Source organism: Haematobia irritans, chromosome 5 (genome assembly GCF_050003625.1).
Source record: "Haematobia irritans isolate KBUSLIRL chromosome 5, ASM5000362v1, whole genome shotgun sequence".
NCBI classification, from domain to species: domain Eukaryota; kingdom Metazoa; phylum Arthropoda; class Insecta; order Diptera; family Muscidae; genus Haematobia; species Haematobia irritans.
In genome coordinates this window covers 161,922,881-161,945,033 of record NC_134401.1, presented here as the reverse complement: position 1 = coordinate 161,945,033, position 22,153 = coordinate 161,922,881, and the positions used below count along the sequence as shown (strand labels likewise).

The 22,153-nt window shown below is 24.9% G+C and overlaps 1 protein-coding gene across 9 annotated transcripts in view; it reads left to right on the top strand.

Annotated features, from left to right (window-relative positions):
* Positions 1 to 22,153, top strand: part of ITP (ion transport peptide) — a 115,183-nt gene that overhangs the window by 48,189 nt on the left and 44,841 nt on the right. For 4 of the 9 annotated variants that reach the window (XM_075309272.1, XM_075309270.1, XM_075309271.1 and 1 more), the window contains exon 2: positions 3,543 to 3,906. The exons of the other annotated variants lie outside the window; for them this stretch is intronic. The gene's annotated coding sequence lies outside the window, so the exon portion shown is untranslated. The remainder of the gene's footprint in view (positions 1 to 3,542; positions 3,907 to 22,153) is intronic. 9 annotated transcript variants of the gene reach the window in all.

Sequence of the window (22,153 nt, the reverse complement as noted above, 5' to 3'; positions counted from 1 at the left end):
AATTTTATGTCTATAGAAAATTTTGTCAACATTTTATTTCTATAGAAAATTTTGTCAAAATTTTATTTCTGTAGAAAATGTTGTCAAAATTGCATTTCTATAGAAAATTTTGTTAAAATTTTATTTCTATAGAATATTTTGTCAAAATTTTATTTCTATAGAACATTTTCTCAAAAATTTTATTTCTATAGAAAATTTTGTCAAAATTTTATTTCTATTGAAAATTTTGTCAAAATTTTATTTCTATAGAACATTTTCTCAAAAATTTTATTTCCATAGAAAAATTTGTCAAAATTTTATTTCCATAGAAAAATTTGTCAAAATTTTATGTCTATAGAAAATTTTGTCAACATTTTATTTCTATAGAAAATTTTGTCAAAATTTTATTTCTGTAGAAAATTTTGTCAAGATGTTATTTCTATAGAAACTTTTGTTAAAATTTTATTTCTATAGAAAATTTTGTCAAGATGTTATTTCTATAGAAAATTTTGCCAAAATGTTATTTCTATAGAAAATTTTGTCAAAATTTTATTTCTATAGAAAATTTTGTCAACATTTTATTTCTATAGAAAATTTTGTCAAAATTTTATTTCTAAAGAATTTTTTTTTAAAAATTCTATTTCTAAGAAAATTTTGTCAAAATTTTATTTCTATAGGAACTTTTGTCAAAATTTTATTTCTATAGAAAATTTTGTCAAAATTTTATTTCTATAGAAAATTTTGTCAAAATTTTATTTCTATAGAACATTTTCTCAAAAATTTTATTTCTATAGAAAATTTTGTCAAAATTTTATTTCTATAGAAAATTTTCCCAAAATTTTATTTCTGTAAAAAATTTTATTTCTTTAGAAACTTTTGTCAAAATTTTATTTCTATAGGAAATTTTGTCAAAATTTTATGTCTATAGGAAATTTTGTCAAAATTTTATTTCATTGGGAAATTTCTGATGTACCTCTTAGTTGTAGGGGAATATTTTGCAAAATCTACCAATGCATCAAGAATTCTACCAATCTATCAAACAGCAAAAAATTAAAATTTTTGGTAGAATTCTACCAACTGTGGCAACCGTGGCCGAAGCGCTAATTTATTTAATTTATTTATGTTATAATTTTACTCAACTCGCTTGAGAGAATTTGCTACAATTGCGGAATCATTTCTTGAGCACTCATGCCTTAATTTTGCCCTCTCAGCAGTATTCATTACTGATTTGGAAAATATATCGCATAAATACAGAAATGATGAAGATGCTTCAACTTCATATTTATTACTTGATTATAAAGAAGTAAATTTTCCATTTTACTCTCTCCAACATTTGGAAGACGATCACCGGTGTTGTGTTCTGATATCTTGATTTTATAACAACAAATTTTGAATTTTCACAGCATATTTCTTATTTTTTTCTTCATAAAAACTTGTCAAAAATATATTGGGGATTTTTTTTTTTTGAGGAATTTTAATTTAAATTGGAGATTTTTGGCGAAGAAAGCTTCCTAATTTGGGGACAAGAGCCAGAAAAATATTGACAACACTGATCATACTAATAGATACTTATTCTCCAGATAAATATACTTCTACTAAATACATACCCTTTGGACATTGAAATGCTCAGCCGTCTCGTTGAGAGTGGTGCTGTACACAGAAAAAAAAATCACAAAAATTGATTGAATCAGAAAAACATCTTTTTGTGTGTAGTTGATACATAGGTACATTTTGGACCAGAAGTCCAAGGCGTGTAAGGATTTGATTGCAGCTTGACTGTCGAAATATATCTCCAATGTTTTCTTATTGTCTATGTTATAATCTGAAAACCGCTTCAGTAATCCTTACGAAAATTCCAAGATTCAGCTTTTTTGAGTAGACTCATCAACTTTGGACTCATCTGTGGAAAAATTTAATGCACATCACATGAAAAATTATGTCTATGCAAACTATTAGGTGTAGCAAAAAGAAATCTAGTTGTTTTCCAATAGATGGCATTATCCTGCTAGATGACATTAGTATCCTGCTAGATGACATTATAAAGATGACATTTCATAGAAAACTAGCTCTTCAGACAACTTAATGATGGGATGATTTCAGTTTGTTTGTAAAAGATGATCAAATACGCTTGGAATTGTAAAGGATATCGTTGGTAAAGTTTACTGGTTCGATTAGATTCCGCTAGATGGCGTTAGAAAGACGAAATCATAGAAATTTGAGGAGTTATCCGGTTCGCATAACTATTAATGATTAACGGCAATAGAGTGGTACAATTTTAAAATACAGTTAAGGAAAATCATGAGTAAAGTTAAATGGTTCGAATGGGATCCGCTAGATGGCGTTAGAAAGAAAAAGTCATAGAAATTAGTTTTAAAGACTTTTTCCGGTTCACATAACATTCAATGATTAACAGCTATTGAGTGACTGAAAAACATCTCTCCGTTAGTAGAGTATGGACAAAATGATACTTAGAGGATAGAAATTAAATATTGACAAAATTTTGTTAAAAAATTGACAATTTTTCTAATACAAATTAATATTTTGACCTAATATTTTACAGAATTAGTAACAAAATACTAGCAAAGTTTTCTACAAAAAAAGCTTTTTTTGTTACCTAAAAATTTTTTGTGTGTAGTTGAAACATAGGTACAAAATTTTTCTAATACAAATTAATATTTTGAACTAATATTTTATTGAATTAAAAAATAAAATATTTTATTTCATTTATTTATTGATAACTTGCACAACAAGAAGAAATTCTTATAATTATAGTGCAAGATTTATAAGCCTAGAGATATTATCCACAAAATAAAATATTGGCAAATTTTTCTACAAAAAAAGCTTTTTTGTTACCTAAAAAAATTATAAATTTTTATATGTAAATATTGATTTATTTGCAATAAGCAAAATGATAATCGTTATTTCTCCGAGTGTTTTTTTTTTTTGTATAAATCATTTTGTTTATTTTTTTACGCCATTTAATTTCCCATAAAATCAGGCGTTGAAAATTTTACAGTTCAAATAGGATAATCTTGAGAGGGAACCATAATGGTAAATGTTGATTGATATGTGTGAATGTGTGGTGGGCATGAAATGTGGCCAATATATGCGGAACCACAAAAAAAAAACCACAATGGAATTTTAATTGAGTGGTGTTGATAATAATGAATGGATAAAATGTGTGTAGATGAAGCTGCCTCAATGGACATTTCTTAATAACGGACCCCACACAATAAACCCAGAGAAGAATTCTTTTTAGCATACATTTAGCCCAAGATAATCAAGGGTGATGTGCTTTGTGGTCAAGAAAAAGGCCGCATATGAAGAGCCGGTTATTGAAGTTGATTTGGTTATTGGTTGGCTTACTGGCTGGCTACCTGCTACAATTGGCACCTTTTTGGGAACCATTTACCTATTGATTGGAAGGAATACGTGTTTGGCTGGTTAGTTGGCCCAAAAGAAAAGAATGATGTCATTGCTTTATTCAGGAAACATCAAATTTCTAAAGAAAAAATTCCAAAATTTATTTCAATTTTTTTTCCTACGCTTCCTTTCTATTCCAGAAAACCCAGAAAATATAAATACTGTTATCCCCCGATCCATATCATTTAAGCATTATGGATTTAATAAAATAACTCCATGTGTAGAAATTAAAAACGGTTAAATATTTAAACAAACCCCAGTGACACAATATACAAAAAAAACTTCTAAAAAGTGTGTTTACATTATTGTTGTATAACGTTGTAAAACGTTAACAATATAAAAAAAAAAGAATCGCCATAACTTTATTGGTTTTCGTAAAGTAAGAGAAAAAAGCTGAAATAATTGTACTTAAAATAATTGTAACAAGTTTACTTAAAATTGGAAAAATTCAACAAAACCAACTGAAGCCGATATTTTTTTAGAATATACAAATTAATTGTGAATGTAAGTACATTATATAGTTTGATATTTTTTTTTTTTTTGAACCTATAAAAAATACCTTTTGTCATGTAAAATCCTTCGACAAAACTGTCTATAAACCTTTTTTAATATACACCCAGAGAAGGAATATGATCCCCGTCAAACATGTTTCAAGAGCAAAATGTTATTTTTGGATGGTGAGCATGTAACATGTTGCGACAACCACGTTATTTTTTCGGAAATTATGAATCTTATGATATGTTTGGCGAGAAAACAATATTTTTGCGACAAACATGTTACATGGTCACCATCCAAAAATAACATTTTCTCTTGAAACATGTTTGAGATGATCATATTCCTTCTATGTGTGTATGCTTCAACTTTTAATTTGTGTAAGAATTTTAATATTTACTCTTAAGAAAGGAATTTTGAATTATGCCATTTTCTGTTCAGAAAAAGAAAATGGATTTGTACCGTTCGGGGGTATATCTCAAGACTCGGACATAACCAAGCTAAAGACTGTATTTTGAATTATGTCATTTTTTTCAGAAAAAAATGGATTTGCCCTTTTGAGGGTAATTCTCAAGACTCGGGCATATCCGAGGTAAAACCTCTTGTTACCTCATCAGCATTCCAAATTACATTACATTCCTCAAATTCAACCAATTTGGTGAGGTGTCTATAAACTGTAGTCAAGCCAAATATTATTACCTCTTCATCAGGTCATTACAAAGTGTAATATTCTAATGATAAAGGTGGAGTTTTAAGGATAATCCAAACCTCATTCCAAAAACATTTGCATTCCATAACAAGTATATACAGCATTAAGTTCGGCCCTGCTGAATCTTAAATACCCACTACAATGAATCAAATGTAATAGTTTTAAAATTCATCATCCTAGTGGGTTATTTTAAACTATATAGAGTTTCAGGTGGGTTTAATGGCAGATACTTTTCCAAGTAGCCGGATCAAATGGTACTCTTCCCGATGTTCCACATAAGTATACTAGATCAGATTCTGGATTTATAAGAACCAATTTTGTTTGCGTTTTAGAGGAATCGTAAATATATCGTATAGACCACTGTAAACCAGATCTGACTCATGTTTTTGTGGGCCTACTAGAGTTTGAATTTCAGGCAAATTGGAGACATAGAAAAATTGCGGTGTCTACAAGTCAAATCGGGAGATCAGTCTATATGATAGCTTAACCAAAACATGGGTCGATAAAAACCAACGTCGACACAGATATTTGTGGACCTCCAGATTTCCAATCCCACCAGATAAATCTGCAAATTTTAATTTTATGAAAATTTTATTTTTATAGAATATTTTGTCAAAATTTTATTTCTGTAGAAATTTTTGCCAAAATTTTATTTCTATAGTAAATTTTGTAAAATTTTTATTTCTATAGAAAATTTTGTCAAAATTTTATTTTTATAGAATATTTTGTCAAAATTTTATTTCTATAGAAAATTTTGTCAAAATTTTATTTCTATAGAAAATTTTGTCAAAATTTTATTTCTATAGAAAATTTTGTCAAAATTTTAGTTCTATAGAAAATTTTGTCAAAATTTTATTTCTATAGAAAATTTTATCAAAATTTTATTTCTATAGATACTTTTGTAAAATTTTTATTTCTATAGAAAATTTTATCCAAATTTTATTTCCATAGAAAATTTTGTCAAACTTTTATTTTTGTAGAAAATATTGTCAAAATTTTATTTCTATAGAAAATTTTGTCAAAATTTTATTTCTATAGAAAATTTTGTCAAAATTTTATTTCTATAGAAAATTTTGTCAAAATGTTATTTCTATAGAATATTTTGTCTAAATTTTATTTCTATAGAAAATTTTGTTAAAATTTTATTTCTATAGAAAATTTTGTTAAAATTTTATTTCTATAGAAACTTTTATCAAAATTTTATTTCTATAGAAAATTTTGTCAAAATTTTATTTCTATAGAAAATTTTATCAAAATTTTATTTCTATAGAAAATTTTATCAAAATTTTATTTTTATAGTAAATTTTGCCAACATTTTATTTCTATAGAAAATTTTGTCAAAATGTTATTTCTATAGAATATTTTGTCAAAATTTTATTTTTATAGAATATTTTGTCAAAATTTTATTTCTATAGAAAATTTTGTCAAAATTTTATTTCTATAGAAAATTTTATCAAAATTTTATTTCTATAGATAATTTTGTAAAAATTTTATTTCTATAGAACTTTTTATCAAAATTTTACTTCTGTAGATAATTTTGTAAAAATTTTATTGCTATAGAAACTTTTATCAAAATTTTATTTCTATAGAAAATTTTGTCAAAATTTTATTTCTATAGAAAATTTTGTCAAAATTTTATTTCTATAGTAAATTTTGCCAACATTTTATTTCTATAGAAAATTTTGACAAAATGTTATTTCTATAGAATATTGTGTCAAAATGTTATTTCTATTGAATATTTTGTCAAAATTTTATTTTAATAGAAAATTTTGTCAAAATTTTATTTCTATAGAAAATTTTGTCAAAATTTTATTTCTATAGAAATTTTTGTCAAAATTTTATTTCTATAGTAAATTTTGCCAACATTTTATTTCTATAGAAAATTTTGACAAAATGTTATTTCTATAGAATATTGTGTCAAAATGTTATTTCTATTGAATATTTTGTCAAAATTTTATTTTAATAGAAAATTTTGTCAAAATTTTATTTCTATAGAAAATTTTGTCAAAATTTTATTTCTATAGAAAATTTTGTCAAAATGTTATTTCTATAGAATATTTTGTCAAAATTTTATTTCTATAGAAATTTTTGTCAAAATTTTATTTCTATAGTAAATTTTGCCAACATTTTATTTCTATAGAAAATTTTGTCAAAATTTTATTTCTATAGAAAATTTTATCAAAATTTTATTTCTATAGAAAATTTTGTCAAAATTTGATTTCTTAGAAAATGTTGTCAAAATTTTATTTCTATAGAAAATTTTGTCAAAATAAGAAATGGCAAACATATTATACCTCTTATCACAATGAACTGAATAGTCTAAGTGAGCCTGACAATAAATCGGGCTGCCACGTTAACCTATTATACCCCCATCACAATAGAATGTAATGATTTTCGTACCACTTTTTTATTACGAATGATAATATCATATGACACCAATAACATAAATCATGAATTACATAGAAATGTTACTAACAGAGGGCGAGCAAAATCCATAACCATTTATTTCAATGTTAATTATTTAACAAATTATTTAAGTCCAGTAATACAATTTAGTGAAACTGTTAACATTTTGAATCGTAGTTATATACTCACCACAGCACCGTAGGGTGGCGATTGGTCCGTTTGTGACACATCGAAATATGTATTTCCGACTATATAAAGTATACCAGCTTTTATTCTTGGTCGGGGAGAAATTCTAATGGCCAGTTTCTCATCCTCCGATTAATACCTAAACAGAGGATAGACCACCGGTTAGTAATAATTTTGTTTGGGATCAGCTGTTTTATCGACACGATAAATAATAGGAAAACATTGAGAAGCCGGCCCTAAGACAATATAAATATGTCCGTCTGACTGCCTGTTGTAATTACGCTACAGCCTCCAATAATAATTCCATCAAAAATTGTAACCAGCTGTTTAAGAGATGTCACCTTTTTATTCGATCATGATCCAAACAAATAAAATATTAACATTTTTATAACGTTTCAAAGATTGCTTACGACAAAGTTTTCCAAAAGTATTATATGAACCGTAAATAATGACAATTCTTAAACAATATTCTGAGTATTTTGTTCTAAATTTCAATTTAAATATACGAATTTATGATGACTTCCGGTACGACCGGAAGTTAAAAATTTTTTGTTTATATACTACCTCTCTTATTTATCAAGAGTGTCATCTGTAGTATTTTCATGTGAAATCTTTCGATCTGGTAAGGCTCTAATTGCAATAACTATTTCTGGCTTATATGTCTCGTTGTTTGCTACCATCATCTTTTGTTGCATTTGACTTGAAACCCCCATGTTTATTTATTTCCCGCCATCAGGCAGTCATGCGGTCACTCAATATGCTGCACGAGTACATAGTTTTTTTTAGTTTTTTTTTGTGAACCAAATATACATCTCATTCATGCTATTTATGCTCATTTGTTTTTTGTATTTCGTTGTGTTTTTTCATGTTATGGGAAGTGTTTTGCTTCAAGTTCATTAACATAAATAATTATGGACTCGGGAAAAATAAACACTTGGCTAATAATAATGCCATAAAACTTAGCATATACAAACATATCCGAACATGTTGCTATAAAAATTCCAAAGAATTGTATGATTTACATTTATAAAAAAAGAGTAAATAAATAAACAAAACACAAATATGCATATAAATTACTTCAAGACGAAATTGCTACTCAAACGATGTTCTGCAGCTCTAAAGTTAGAGCATTTTTATTTTGTTACCATACGAAAATATGTTTTGCGTTTTTTTTTTTTATTTTTTTTAATATTTTTGTATTCCATGCACCACATGAAGAGGACTATAGTAATTTTGTCATACCGTTTGTAACATATGGCAATAACTATTTGTTTTCGACCAATATATATATCATGATCGGGATGATAGCTTGTTTGCATGCATGAGTTTATCAGGTAATAGAATTCCACACGCAGAGAAGGAATTTGATCACCTCCCAGATCAAAATTATATTTTTGGACGGGAAAACAATAATGTTGTTTTCTCGCCAAACACAAAATGGTTGTCGAATTCACACACACACAAAATCGAGAAAATAACATGGTTGCGAAAAACAAGTTACATGTTGCAAACATGGTCACCGTCTAAAACATAATTTTTTTTCCAGGAGATGATCATATGCCTTCTCTGGATGCATAATTGGGTCATATTCACGGTTAACACAGTTGGTAGAATTCTACCAAAAATGGTAGATTTTGTGGTACTTTAATAGAATTCTTGATAATTTTGTAGATTTGGCAAAATATTCCTCTCCAACTAAGATGTACTTATATTTTTATAGAAATACAATTTTGATAAAATTTTCTATATAAATATTTTTTTTTCTATAGAAATAAGATTTTGCCTAAATTTTCTATAGAAATAAGATTTTGCCTAAATTTTCTATAGAAATAAAATTTTGACAAAATTTTCTATAGAAATGAAATTTTGACAAAATTTTCTATAGAAATGAAATTTTGACAAAATTTTCTATAGAAATAAAATTTTGACAAAATTTTCTATAGAAATAAAATTTTGAAAAAATTTTCTAGAGAAATTAAATTTTATCATAATTTTCTATAGAAATAAAATTTTGACAAAATGTTCTATAGAAATAAAATTTTGACAAAATTTTCTATAGAAATAAAATTTTGACAAAATTTGACAAAATTTTCTATAGAAATAAAATTTCAACAAAATTTTCTATAGAAATAAAATTTCAACAAAATTTTCTATAGAAATAAAATTTCAACAAAATTTTCTATAGAAATAAAATTTTGACAAAATTTTCTATAGAAATAAAATTTTAGCAAAATTTTCTATAGAAATAAAATTTTGACAAAATTTTCTATAGAAATAAAATTTTGACAAAATTTTCTATAGAAATAAAATTTTGACAAAATTTTCTATAGAAATAAAATTTTGACAAAATTTTCTATAGAAATAAAATTTTGACAAAATTTTCTATAGAAATAAAATTTTGACAAAATTTTCTATAGAAATAAAATTTTGAAAAAAAATTTCTAGAGAAATTAAATTTTATCATAATTTTCTGTAGAAATAAAATTTTATCATAAGTTTCTATAAAAATAATATTTTGACAAAATTTTCTATTGAAATAAGATTTTATCATAAATTTCTATAAAAATAATATTTTGACAAAATTTTCTATAGAAATAAGATTTTGACAAACGTTTCTAAAAATTACATTGTGACAAAATTTTCTACAGAAATAAAATTTCGACAAAATTTTCTTTAGAAATAAAATTTTGACAAAATTTTCTATAGAAATAAAATTTTAACAAAATTTTCTATAGAAATAAAACTTTGACAAAATTTTCTATAGAAATAAAATTTTGACAAAATTTTCTATAAAAATAAAATGTTGAAAAAATTTTCTATAGAAATAAAATTTCAACAAAATTTTCTATAGAAATAAAATTTCAACAAAATTTTCTATAGAAATAAAATTTCAACAAAATTTTCTATAGAAATAAAATTTTGACAAAATTTTCTATAGAAATAAAATTTTAGCAAAATTTTCTATAGAAATAAAATTTTGACAAAATTTTCTATAGAAATAAAATTTTGACAAAATTTTCTATAGAAATAAAATTTTGACAAAATTTTCTATAGAAATAAAATTTTGACAAAATTTTCTATAGAAATAAAATTTTGACAAAATTTTCTATAGAAATAAAATTTTGACAAAATTTTCTATAGAAATAAAATTTTGAAAAAAAATTTCTAGAGAAATTAAATTTTATCATAATTTTCTGTAGAAATAAAATTTTATCATAAGTTTCTATAAAAATAATATTTTGACAAAATTTTCTATTGAAATAAGATTTTATCATAAATTTCTATAAAAATAATATTTTGACAAAATTTTCTATAGAAATAAGATTTTGACAAACGTTTCTAAAAATTACATTGTGACAAAATTTTCTACAGAAATAAAATTTCGACAAAATTTTCTTTAGAAATAAAATTTTGACAAAATTTTCTATAGAAATAAAATTTTAACAAAATTTTCTATAGAAATAAAACTTTGACAAAATTTTCTATAGAAATAAAATTTTGACAAAATTTTCTATAAAAATAAAATGTTGAAAAAATTTTCTAGAGAAATTAAATTTTATCATAATTTTCTGTAGAAATAAATTTTTATCATAAGTTTCTATAAAAATAATATTTTGCAAAAATTTCCATAGATATAAGATTTTATCATAAGTTGCTATAAAAATAATATTTTGACAAAATTTTCTATAGAAATAAGATTTTGACAAACGTTTCTAAAAATACAATTTTGACAAAATTTTCTACAGAAATAAAATTTCGACAAAATTTTCTATAGAAATAAAATTTTGACAACATTTTCTATAGAAATAAAATTTTGACAAAATGTAACAAAAGTTTCTAAAAATTAAATTTTGACAAAATTTTCAATAGAAATAAAATTTTGACAAAATTTTCTATAGAAATAAACATTTGACAAAATTTTCTATAGAAATAAAATTTTGACAACATTTTTCTATAGAAATAAAATTTTGAACAATTTTGACAAAAAATTGACAAAATTTTCTAGAGAAATAACATTTTGACAACATTTTCTAAAAAAATAAAATTTTGGCAAATTATTGATCAAAAATTTTAAAAAATTTTAATTTGGAAGATTTTTGGTAAAATGTTCTTATAATTTTGGTAGTTTATTTTTGGCACGAGTGACAACCGTGGTCATATTACACTTTTATTTGGACTACTTTTTGGCAAAGATCGCCTGCTTGACAAATTTTTCAGTTTTCGACTGTTACAAATTGGTAAATATCGAAAAGGAATATTATCACTTCAGACAAAAGCATAATGCTATTTTTTGGACAGGGAACACAGAAAAATGTTGCCGCACAAATTAGTATACAAAAATAACATTATGGTTTTGAAAAATTTGTTACCTGTGTAGAAGCCCCAGCTTCAATCTGAAATCTGGTAGGTTTACTCTAATATTTATTCGATTTTCTAAACATCCATGGTGGAGTGTATTTCAACTTCGTATCGACCGTACTTAGGGCAAATTTTCCTTTTTTCTCATTAATTTCATGAAAATATTTATGCACATACTTGAACTGCTGCATTCCCATGTGTACGACAAAAATCGAGTTCATGGGCAATCGTGGCTTTACAAATGGCTTAAAAGTCACACCATCATAGTTTCTGTTGTCCGAATTAAGTCACGATGACGAGCTTTTCATACACCAAAAAAAAATGCATCGTTGGTTATGATAGATTTCAACTACCAGTTACTTCACCACAGGGAGCAAACCGTGGTGCTATGGTTAGTAGTATGGTCGCCTTGCATATAAAGGACCTTGAGCAGTGTTACCGTTGTGGCAAATTTGTTATATTTCTTAAGCGTTGCCATACTTTTTACATTTATGTGCCACAATTTTTGTCGCCTTGTGTAATTATTTCCTCTTATACTGTAATGTATTTCGCAACATTTTGATCCCAAATCTTTTTTTTTATATTAGGGATGTGATCGATGATAAATAATCGAGTTGGGATAATCTTTCCCTTCGCATATCATAATGTTTTCAAGTGACATATGTACCGCTTAAAAGTATGCAACGAAAGTTATTTACAGCGTCTCCAAAAGTGAATTTAACATGGGTTTGTCATCACGGTTGCCACTCGAGCCAAAAATAATCTACTAAAATTGGTGGAAAATTTCACTAAAAAACTACCAAACAAAAAAACTTTTTTTTGCAAAATTTTATTTCTATACAAAATTTTGTCAAAAACTTATTTCTATATAAAATTTTCCAAAATTTTATTTCTATAGAAAATGTAGTCAAAATTTTTTTCTATAGAAATTTTTTTAAATTTTTATTTCTATAGCAAATTTTGTCAACATTTTATTTCTATAGAAAATTTTGTCAAAATTTTATTTCTATCGAAATTTTTGTTAAAATTTTATTTCTATAGAAAATTTTGTCAACATTTTATTTCTATAGAAAATTTTGTAAAAATTTCATTTCTATAGAAAATTTTGTCAAATTTTTATTTCTATTGAAAAATTTGTCAAAATTTTATTTCTTTAGCAAATTTTGTCAACATATTATTTCATTGGATTTTTTGTTTAAACTTGTTTCAAAAGTTTATTTTTCCTCTTTGCAAAATCTACAAAAACAATTCTTTTTATGACCACTTAGTTTTAATCAGATTTTTGTTTATTTTAATGGGCTGTTTTGGTCAATGTATATAAATGCAAATTCTACCAATCTACCAAACAGAAAAAATCTACCATTTTTTATTTTCTATTGAAAATTTTGTCAAAATTTTATTTCTATAGAAAATTTGGTCAACATTTTATTTCAATGGAATCTTTTTTCAAAAGTTTATTTCTCCTCTTTGCAAAATCTACCAAAACATAAAGAATTTAACCAATCTACCAAAGAGTAAAAAATCTACCATTTTTTTATTTTTCGATAGAAAAGTTTGTCAAAATTTTATTTCTATAGAAAATTTTGTCAAATTTTTATTTCTAACGAAAATTATGTCAAATTTTTATTTCTATAGAAAATTTTGTCAAAATTTTATTTCTATAGAAAATTATGTCAAAATATTATTTCTGTAGAAAAATTTGTCAAAATATTATTTCTATAGAAAATTTTGTTATAATTTTATTTCTATAGAAAATTTTGTCAAAATTTTATTTCTATAGAAAAATTTGCCAACATTTTATATTTTATAGAAAATTTTGCCAAAATTTTATTTCTATAGAAAATTTTGCCAAAATTTTATTTCTATAGAAAATTTTGTCAAAAATTTATTTTTAATTTTGTCAAAATTTAATTGCTCTAGAAAATTTTGTCAAAAATTTATTTCTATAGAAAATTTTGCCAACATTTTATTTTTATAGAAAATTTTGTTAAAATTTTATTTCTATAGAAAATTTTGTCAAAAATTTATTTCTGTAGAAAATTTTATCAAAATTTTATTTCTATAGAAAATTTTGCCAACATTTTATTTCTATAGAAAATTTTGTCAAAATATTATTTCTATAGAAAATTTTGTCAAAATTTTATTTCTATAGAAAATTTTGTTATAATTTTATTTCTATAGAAAATTTTGTCAAAATTTTATTTCTATAGAAAATTTTGTCAAAATATTATTTCTGTAGAAAATTTTGTTATAATTTTTTTTTTTCTATAGAAAAGGTTGTCAAAATTTTATTTCTATAGAAAATTTTGCCAACATTTTATATTTTATAAAAAATTTTGCCAAAATTTTATTTCTATAGAAAATTTTGTCAAAAATTTATTTCTATAGAAAATTGTATCAAAATTTTATTTCTATAGAAAATTTTGTGAAAATTTTATTTCTATAGAAACTTTTGTCAAAAATTTATTTCTATAGAAAATTTTGTCAAAAATTTATTTCTATAGAAAATTTTGCCAACATTTTATTTTTATAGAAAATTTTGTTAAAATTTTATTTCTATAGAAAATTTTGTCAAAAATTTATTTCTGTAGAAAATTTTATCAAAATTTTATTTCTATGGAAAATTTTGCCAACATTTTTTTTCTATAGAAAATTTTGCAAAAATTTTATTTCTATAGAAAATTTTGTCAACATTTTGTTTCTATAGAAAATTTTGTCAAAATATTATTTCTATAGAAAATTTTGTCAAAATTTTATTTCTATAGAAAATTTTATCAAAATTTTATTTCTATAGAAAATTTTGCAGAAATTTTATTTCTAAAGAAAATTTTGTCAAAAGTTTATTTCTCCTCTTTGCAAAATCTACCAAAACAGAAAGAATTCTTCCAATCTACCTAACAGTAAAACATTTACCATTTTTGGTGGAATTCTACCAACTGTGGTAGAATGTGTATTTAACATAATATTATTTTTTTAGTTTAATATTTTTTATTTTGATTAAAAATTGTGTAATTTAATTTTTTAAGTGATTGCGTTTTCAACTTCCATGAACTTTTTAATTGAAAATATTTTGGTGATATTTTTTCTGTGTACTCAATCACAAAAATTATGCTATCAATCACCAATCCCAATTAAAATATTAATTACTTCAATTAAAAATTTAATGATTCATTTAATTTTTGTGATTGAGTTTTATTTTGATTAAATTAATGAAATTGATTATTTTTTTTTATATTGCTTACATTGTTTTCTGTGTGGAAATATGGACTAACTGCGTGTTAGTTGGATGAACCAGTTTTGTTTCCATTTTCTTTCAGTGTACTTGCAACAGTATACCACATTCTATTAGGCCCGGCCCCCTTTTTACAAGTTTACTTAAATGCGTGTACATTTTTTGTCGCTTTGTTTTTGGTTTTGTTTCATACAATCTCCCATCATTTAGCCAGTAGTGACTGGTATTTCTTGAGCCTTAGACGTACCGACGTTGTTGTTTCAATTTAAAACAATTGAAAGTAACGTTCAATTGACATATCGTTCAAATAGACAAACACAGACAACCAACCAACCAGCCAACCACTAAAACAACCACGCATATTGAAATATTCCACCATTTTTAGAGTAGGACAAGTGTGGTGGGAGGTGGAGGTATACTTGACGTATTGAATTTGACAAAAGGCGAATGTGCGAATTCCAGCACAATTTGCTATAGATGATGAAGACAAAAACCAACAAGTGTTGCAACCGGCAAAGCGGTTGATATATCCAAAAATGATTTCGCTTTTCAACAACATTCTATGTGAAATTTGTATAAAGTATTCCTGGTATTTTATTTTTGCGTTGCTAACCGCTTCAATAAATATTCACTTGATCATGTGCTAATTGAACATAATTTAATGTGAAAATATTGATTGATCAATCGATGTATTGAACGCAAAATATGATTGCTATGGAATAAATTCCATGGAGCGCGGAAAAAAAACTGCAACCATTTGATATTTGACGCAGTGAACAATTTCAATCTTTGGTCGCTTGTACTCATAAGTGATTTTTGGGCTAAGTGTTAGCTACACTTAATATCAAAATTTTATTTTATATTTTTTAATAGGAATTATATGGGCCAGTTACCTTTAGGGGTTTAAATAAATTATCACTTCTTAGATCGATGATATTATTTGCAATGTCAATTCAATTATTCCACAGAATAATAATATTTTAATTTAAATTTTCAATACAAATAATAAAGTCCAGTTACCTTAAATGTCTAACATGTTCTATTAAACTGAATTGAATGGAAATGAAAGGAATATCATTTACAAAAATGGCCTAATAACATTTGCAGTTAATAAATAGTAAAAAAAAAAACGATTTAGGGTTATATAACTTATGACACCACGTTATGAACAGAAAAAATTATATAACCAAAAAATTTATTAAAGTTAAATAGGTAATCTGAAACATGCTGTTTTATAATTGCCGGTACTATTTAGAACATGAATTCATATCATATTTGAGATTGTATAAATGACAGATTTATACATGAATAAAAGTCCACAGGATCATCCATCGGTGGGTTAAAAATATAATTGAAAACTTTGTTCGGAAATAATTATTCTGAATATACATACTATTCATTAGTTCATTAAAAAATATTCAACTTCAATTAACTTTTTAATTGGAAATATTTTGGTGATATTTTTTTCTGTGTAGATTCAGCGGGTACCAGGGTCGTTACAAACTATTTTCTTCTTAGACCTCCAGAGAAAGACATAAGTGGTGTTTCCACTTCCACTTTTCCACTTTTTCTCACACGTTAGAATTATTTATTGACACACATTTCTATACAATAACAACAGTTAATGGCAAATGGAATTCTTAATTCTATAGGTAGCCACACTCAAAAAAAGTGAACTCTCTATTTCACTAAAGCCAATTTAACTTTATTTTAGTTCATGGAATTATTATGTTTGGAGAAAGTTTCCTTCACTGTAATATTTTTTTGTTTACGTTAGTTAAATTAACTAAAACCGAGGAAAAAAATAAACTCAAATGAAGCATAATGATTAACTAAATTCGTACTTTCCACAAAATAGTTCAGAATTTCTTTAAATTTGTAAATTTTACCAAAAATGCGTCCATCATGAACTTCGTATATCACTAAAGACATTCTTGCAATTTTGAACTCCTAGTTTTTCCTTCAAACTACAAAATTTTATTTAACAAGTGAAAAAACTTAGCTATGTCTAATAAATTTTCCTGAATTTGTCGAAAAATATTTACTTATTTTTATGACATCGGCGTGATGCCAACGTTTGTAATACTGTTTAGTTAAAATTTTCTACAAATATTAAAAATTTTCTAAAAGTAACCGAAACGTTTCTTCCTGGTGGGTTCACTGTTTTTCAGTGCACTCTCCACAGTTGGTAGAATTCTACAAAAAATTGTAGTTTTTTAGATTCGTAGAATTCTTTATGTTTTGGTGGATTTTAAAGAATATTCCTCTCCAACTAACAGCTACTTCACAAATTTTCTATAGAAATAAAATTTTGACAAAATTTTCTATAGAAATAAAATTTTGAAAAAATTTTCTATAGATATAAAATTTTGACAAAATTTTCTATAGAAATAAAATTTTGACAAAATGTTCTATAGAAATAAAATTTTGACAAAATTTTCTATAGAAATAAAATTTTGACAAAATTTTCAATAGAAAAAAATGTTTTGATAAAATTTTCTATAGAAATATAATTTTGATAAAATTTTCTATAGAAATATAATTTTGACAAAATATTCTATAGAAATATAATTTTGACAAAATTTTCTACAGAAATAAAATTTTGGCAAAATTTTCTATAGAAATAAAATTTTGGCAAAATTATCTACAGAAATAAAATTTTGACAAAATTTTCTATAGAAATAAAATTTTGACAAAACTTCTTTAGAAATAAAATTTAGACAAAATTTTCTATAGAAATAAAATTTTGGCAAAAATTTCGAAAAAATAAAATTTTGCAAAAATTTCTAAAAAATAAAATTTTGCAAAAATTTCTAAAAAATAAAATGTTGACAAAAATAACATAACATTTTGAGAAAATTTTCTATAAAAAAAATTGGTCACGTTCGAAGATGGGCTATGTCGATCCATGTTTTGGATCAATCTTCCGCTTTGATTTCTTGGGCTTCTACAATCCGATTTGTTTAAAAGTAAACACCTAGTGGTATTTGGGAGCCACCGTGGTGCAATGGTTAGCATGCCCGCCTTGCATACACAAGGTCGTGGGTTCGATTCCTGCTACGACCGAACACCAAAAAGTTTTTCAGCGGTGGATTATCCCACCTCAGTAATGCTGGTGACATTTCTGAGGGTTTCCCAGCTTCTCTAAGTGGTTTCACTAGAATGTGGAACGCCGTTCGGACTCGGCTATAAAAAGGAGGTACCTTGTCTTTGAGCTTAACATGGAATCGGGCAGCACTCAGTGATAAGAGAGAAGTTCACCACTGTGGTATCACAATGGACTGAATAGTCTAAGTGAGCCTGATACATCGGGCTGCCACATAACCTAACCTAACCAAGTGGTATTTCAGTTCCATAAATAAGTGTGCTGAATATGGCGTGTATCGGTTCATGTTTTGATTTGACTTCTTGGATTCCTAAACACCTCAATTGCAACCCTGAGGCACCTTAGGTCCCTAAATTGGTGTGCCGAATATGGTGTATATCGGTCCATGTTTGGGTTTGGCTCCTATACAGACCGTTGTCCCGATTTGATTTCTTGGGCTTCTAGACATCATAATTTTTTCCAATTTGGCTTAAGTTAGTAATCCAGAGGTATTTTAGATCCCTAAATAGGTCCATAAACAGGCATGCCGAATATGGTAAATATCGGCTCATGCTTTGGTATAATCCCCACATAGACCGATTTCCCGATTTGAGTTCTTGGACTTCTTTAAATCGCAATTTTTATCCAATTTACATGAATTTAGAAATATAGATGTATTTTAGGTCCATAGATGTATTTTAGGTGTCGAATATAGTGGATAACGGTCCATGTTTTGGTATAGACCGATTTTTCGATTTGACGTGGACTAAAAATCAGAATTTTTATGCGATTTTCCTAAAATTCCAAATCTGGAGTTATTTTAAATACACCAATAGGTGTGCTGCATATGGTGTGTATAGATCCACGTTTTGATATAGCCCCCATATATACCGATCTCCCGATAAGCTTTATTGGGCTTCCAGACACCTCAGTTTTTATTCGATTTGCCTGAAATTCAAATTCTAGAGATATTTTAGGACCACAATGTTAGTTTATGTTTTGGTATACTTCTCAGCTTATGTTTTGGTATATTTCTCATATAGAAAATTAAATAATTTTTAAAATTAAAAAAATTAAACCATTGTAACTGAGTCGAAATAATTTTATACGTAAATATTTTTTATAGGAAATGATTTCAATCACAAAGATGATAATATAAAGCACCAATCACTCAAATCAATTGATCCAATTAATGTGTAAATATTTTTTATTAAGCATACCTCATCAGGTATAAACAAATTTTAATTGATATAAATAATTTATATAATTTGATTTAATTAGCATTTTTAGTTAATATGATTTTTTGCAATATAATAGAAAATGGGTAATTTCACCTACAAATGACTTCAATCAACTAACTTTGTGAATGAATTAAATAATTTTTAAATTAAATTGATAATATAAATCACCAATCATTCATTAATTGAGTTTTTTTTTTGATACATTAGCTCCTATCTCTCTCACACACTAAAAGACAGCAATTCCTTATAAATCTAAAAATAGAGATTCGGATACAAAAAAAACCCTCTTGAAGCATCAGACATGTCGATTGCAATATCTCAATTGCTTTGCTTTTAGAAGTAGCAAGTAAATATAAAAATGCATTTGCCTTTGAAAAGTCAGAACTTTTTCTTTTTGGTTTAAATACAAATCATATATATTTACATTTGCATGTGCCTTCATCTTTCCCAGGAACGGTACTACTTTTTTCTATCTTCACCAGATGTTAAAATTACACAAATAATGCTCACATCTGACCTTGAAGTAAGCCAAATGCACAATGCCATCCCTATATCATCTATCCACGAATGATGGAGATGATGATGATGAACGAACACATGGAGTGGAATAACTTAAATAGGATATAGTATCCATAGCAAACAGTATCACCAAAAGGGCAGAGAGTAAGGACCAGGGTGGAGCTTTTGCTTCACTAAGCATTCTTTTTTAATTGCGGTCGATTGAAATTGAATGAAATCTTTGCCAGCCTTTAATGTTTGTTCGATTTAAATGAAAATATCATTTCTTTTGCACTAAGTTCTGATTTCTGGCCACGTTATACGACAACATACATATGTGCAAATTTAATTTCACTTGAATCCATAAAGTCGCAAAAAACCAAAAATAAAAACGAACACTCATCTTTTAATTTTAAAATGATTGCCATGGCCTAGGTCGAATGGATCTTGTTCTTTCCGGCTCTTAGATAGGGGTTAATGCAAAGCAATTTGTCTGAAGATTGCCAACATTGAAGATCTCAATCATACCACATCAATTAAAAATGTGTCTGTGCTTGTTCACTTATTATTTACGCTGCTAATTTCTCCACAATCAGTTCAATGACCTTTGGTAGTTTTCACTCCGAAAGACTTATGGTTTTGATTTGTGGGAGGCAATCCGCAAAATGGAAAATTCCGAAGTTAAAGTATAGTGAAATTTTATGAATGCAAGAAATTTTCTTTAGAAATAAAATTTTGACAAAATTTTCTATAGAAATAAAATTTTGACAAAATTTTCTATAGAAATAAAATGTTGACAAAAATTTCTATAGAAATAAAATTTTGACAGAAATTTCTAAAGAAATAAACTGTTAACAAAATTATCTATAGAAATAAAATTTTGACACAATTTTCTATAGCAATAAAATTTTGACAAAATTTTTGTAAAGAACAAAAATTTTGGCAAAATTTTCTATAGAAATAGAACTTTGACAAAGTTTTCTATAGAAATAAAATTTTGACAAAATTTTCTATAGAAATAAAATTTTGACAATATTTTTTTATAGAAATAAAATTTTGACAGAATTTTTTATGGAAATAAAATTTTTACAGAATTTTCTAAAGAAATAAAATTTTGACAAAATTTTCTATAGAAATAAAAAATTGACAAACTTTTCTATAGAAATAAAATTTTGACAAAATTTTTTTTATAGAAATAAAATTTTGACTGAATTTTGTATGGAAATAAAACTTTGACAGAATTTTCTATAGAAAAAAAAAATTTTAAAATTTCCTATAGAAATAAAATGTTGACAACATTTCCTGTAGAAATAAAATTTTGACAAAATTTCCTATAAAATAAAATTTTGACAAAAGTTTCTATAGAAATAAAAAGTTGACAAAATTAACTATAGAAATAAAATTTTCTATAGAAATACAATTTTGACAAAATTTTCTATAGAAATACAATTTTGACAAACTTTTCTATAGAAATAAAATTTTGACAAAATTTTCTATAGAAATAAAATTTTGACAAAATTTCCTATAGAAATAAAATTTTGACAAAATTTCCTATAGAAATAAAATTTTGATAAAATTTTCTATAGAAATAAAATTTTGACAAAATTTTCTATAGAAATAAAATTTGACAAAATTTTCTATATAAAATTTTGACCACAATTTTCTATAGAAATAAAATTTTGACAAAAATTTCTATAGAAATACAATTTTGACAAAATTTTCTATAGAAATACAATTTTGACAAAATTTTCTATAGAAATAAAATTTTGACAAAATTTTCTATAGAAATAAAATTTTGACAAAATTTTCTATAGAAATAAAATTTTGACAAAATTTTCTATTGAAATAAAATTTTGACAAAATTTTCTATAGAAATAAAATTTTGACAAAATTTCCTATAGAAATAAAATTTTGACAAAATTTTCTATAGAAATAAAATTTTGACAAAATTTTCTATTGAAATAAAATTTGACAAAATTTTCTATAAAATGTTGACAAAATTTTCTATAGAAATAAAATTTTGACAGAATTTTCTAAAGAAATAAACTGTTAACAAAATTATCTATAGAAATAAAATTTTGACACAATTTTCTATAGCAATAAAATTTTGACAAAATTTTCTAAAGAACAAAAATGTTGGCAAAATTTTCTATAGAAATAGAACTTTGACAAAGTTTTCTATAAAATGTTGACAAAATTTTCTATAGAAATAAAATTTTGACAGAATTTTCTAAAGAAATAAACTGTTAACAAAATTATCTATAGAAATAAAATTTTGACACAATTTTCTATAGCAATAAAATTTTGACAAAATTTTCTATAGAAATAAAATTTTGACAATATTTTTTTATAGAAATAAAATTTTGACAGAATTTTTTATGGAAATAAAATTTTTACAGAATTTTCTAAAGAAATAAAATTTTGACAAAATTTTCTATAGAAATAAAATTTTGACAAAATAAATAAAATTTTTACGAAATTTTCTATAGAAATAAAAAATTGACAAACTTTTCTATAGAAATAAAATTTTGACAAAATTTTTT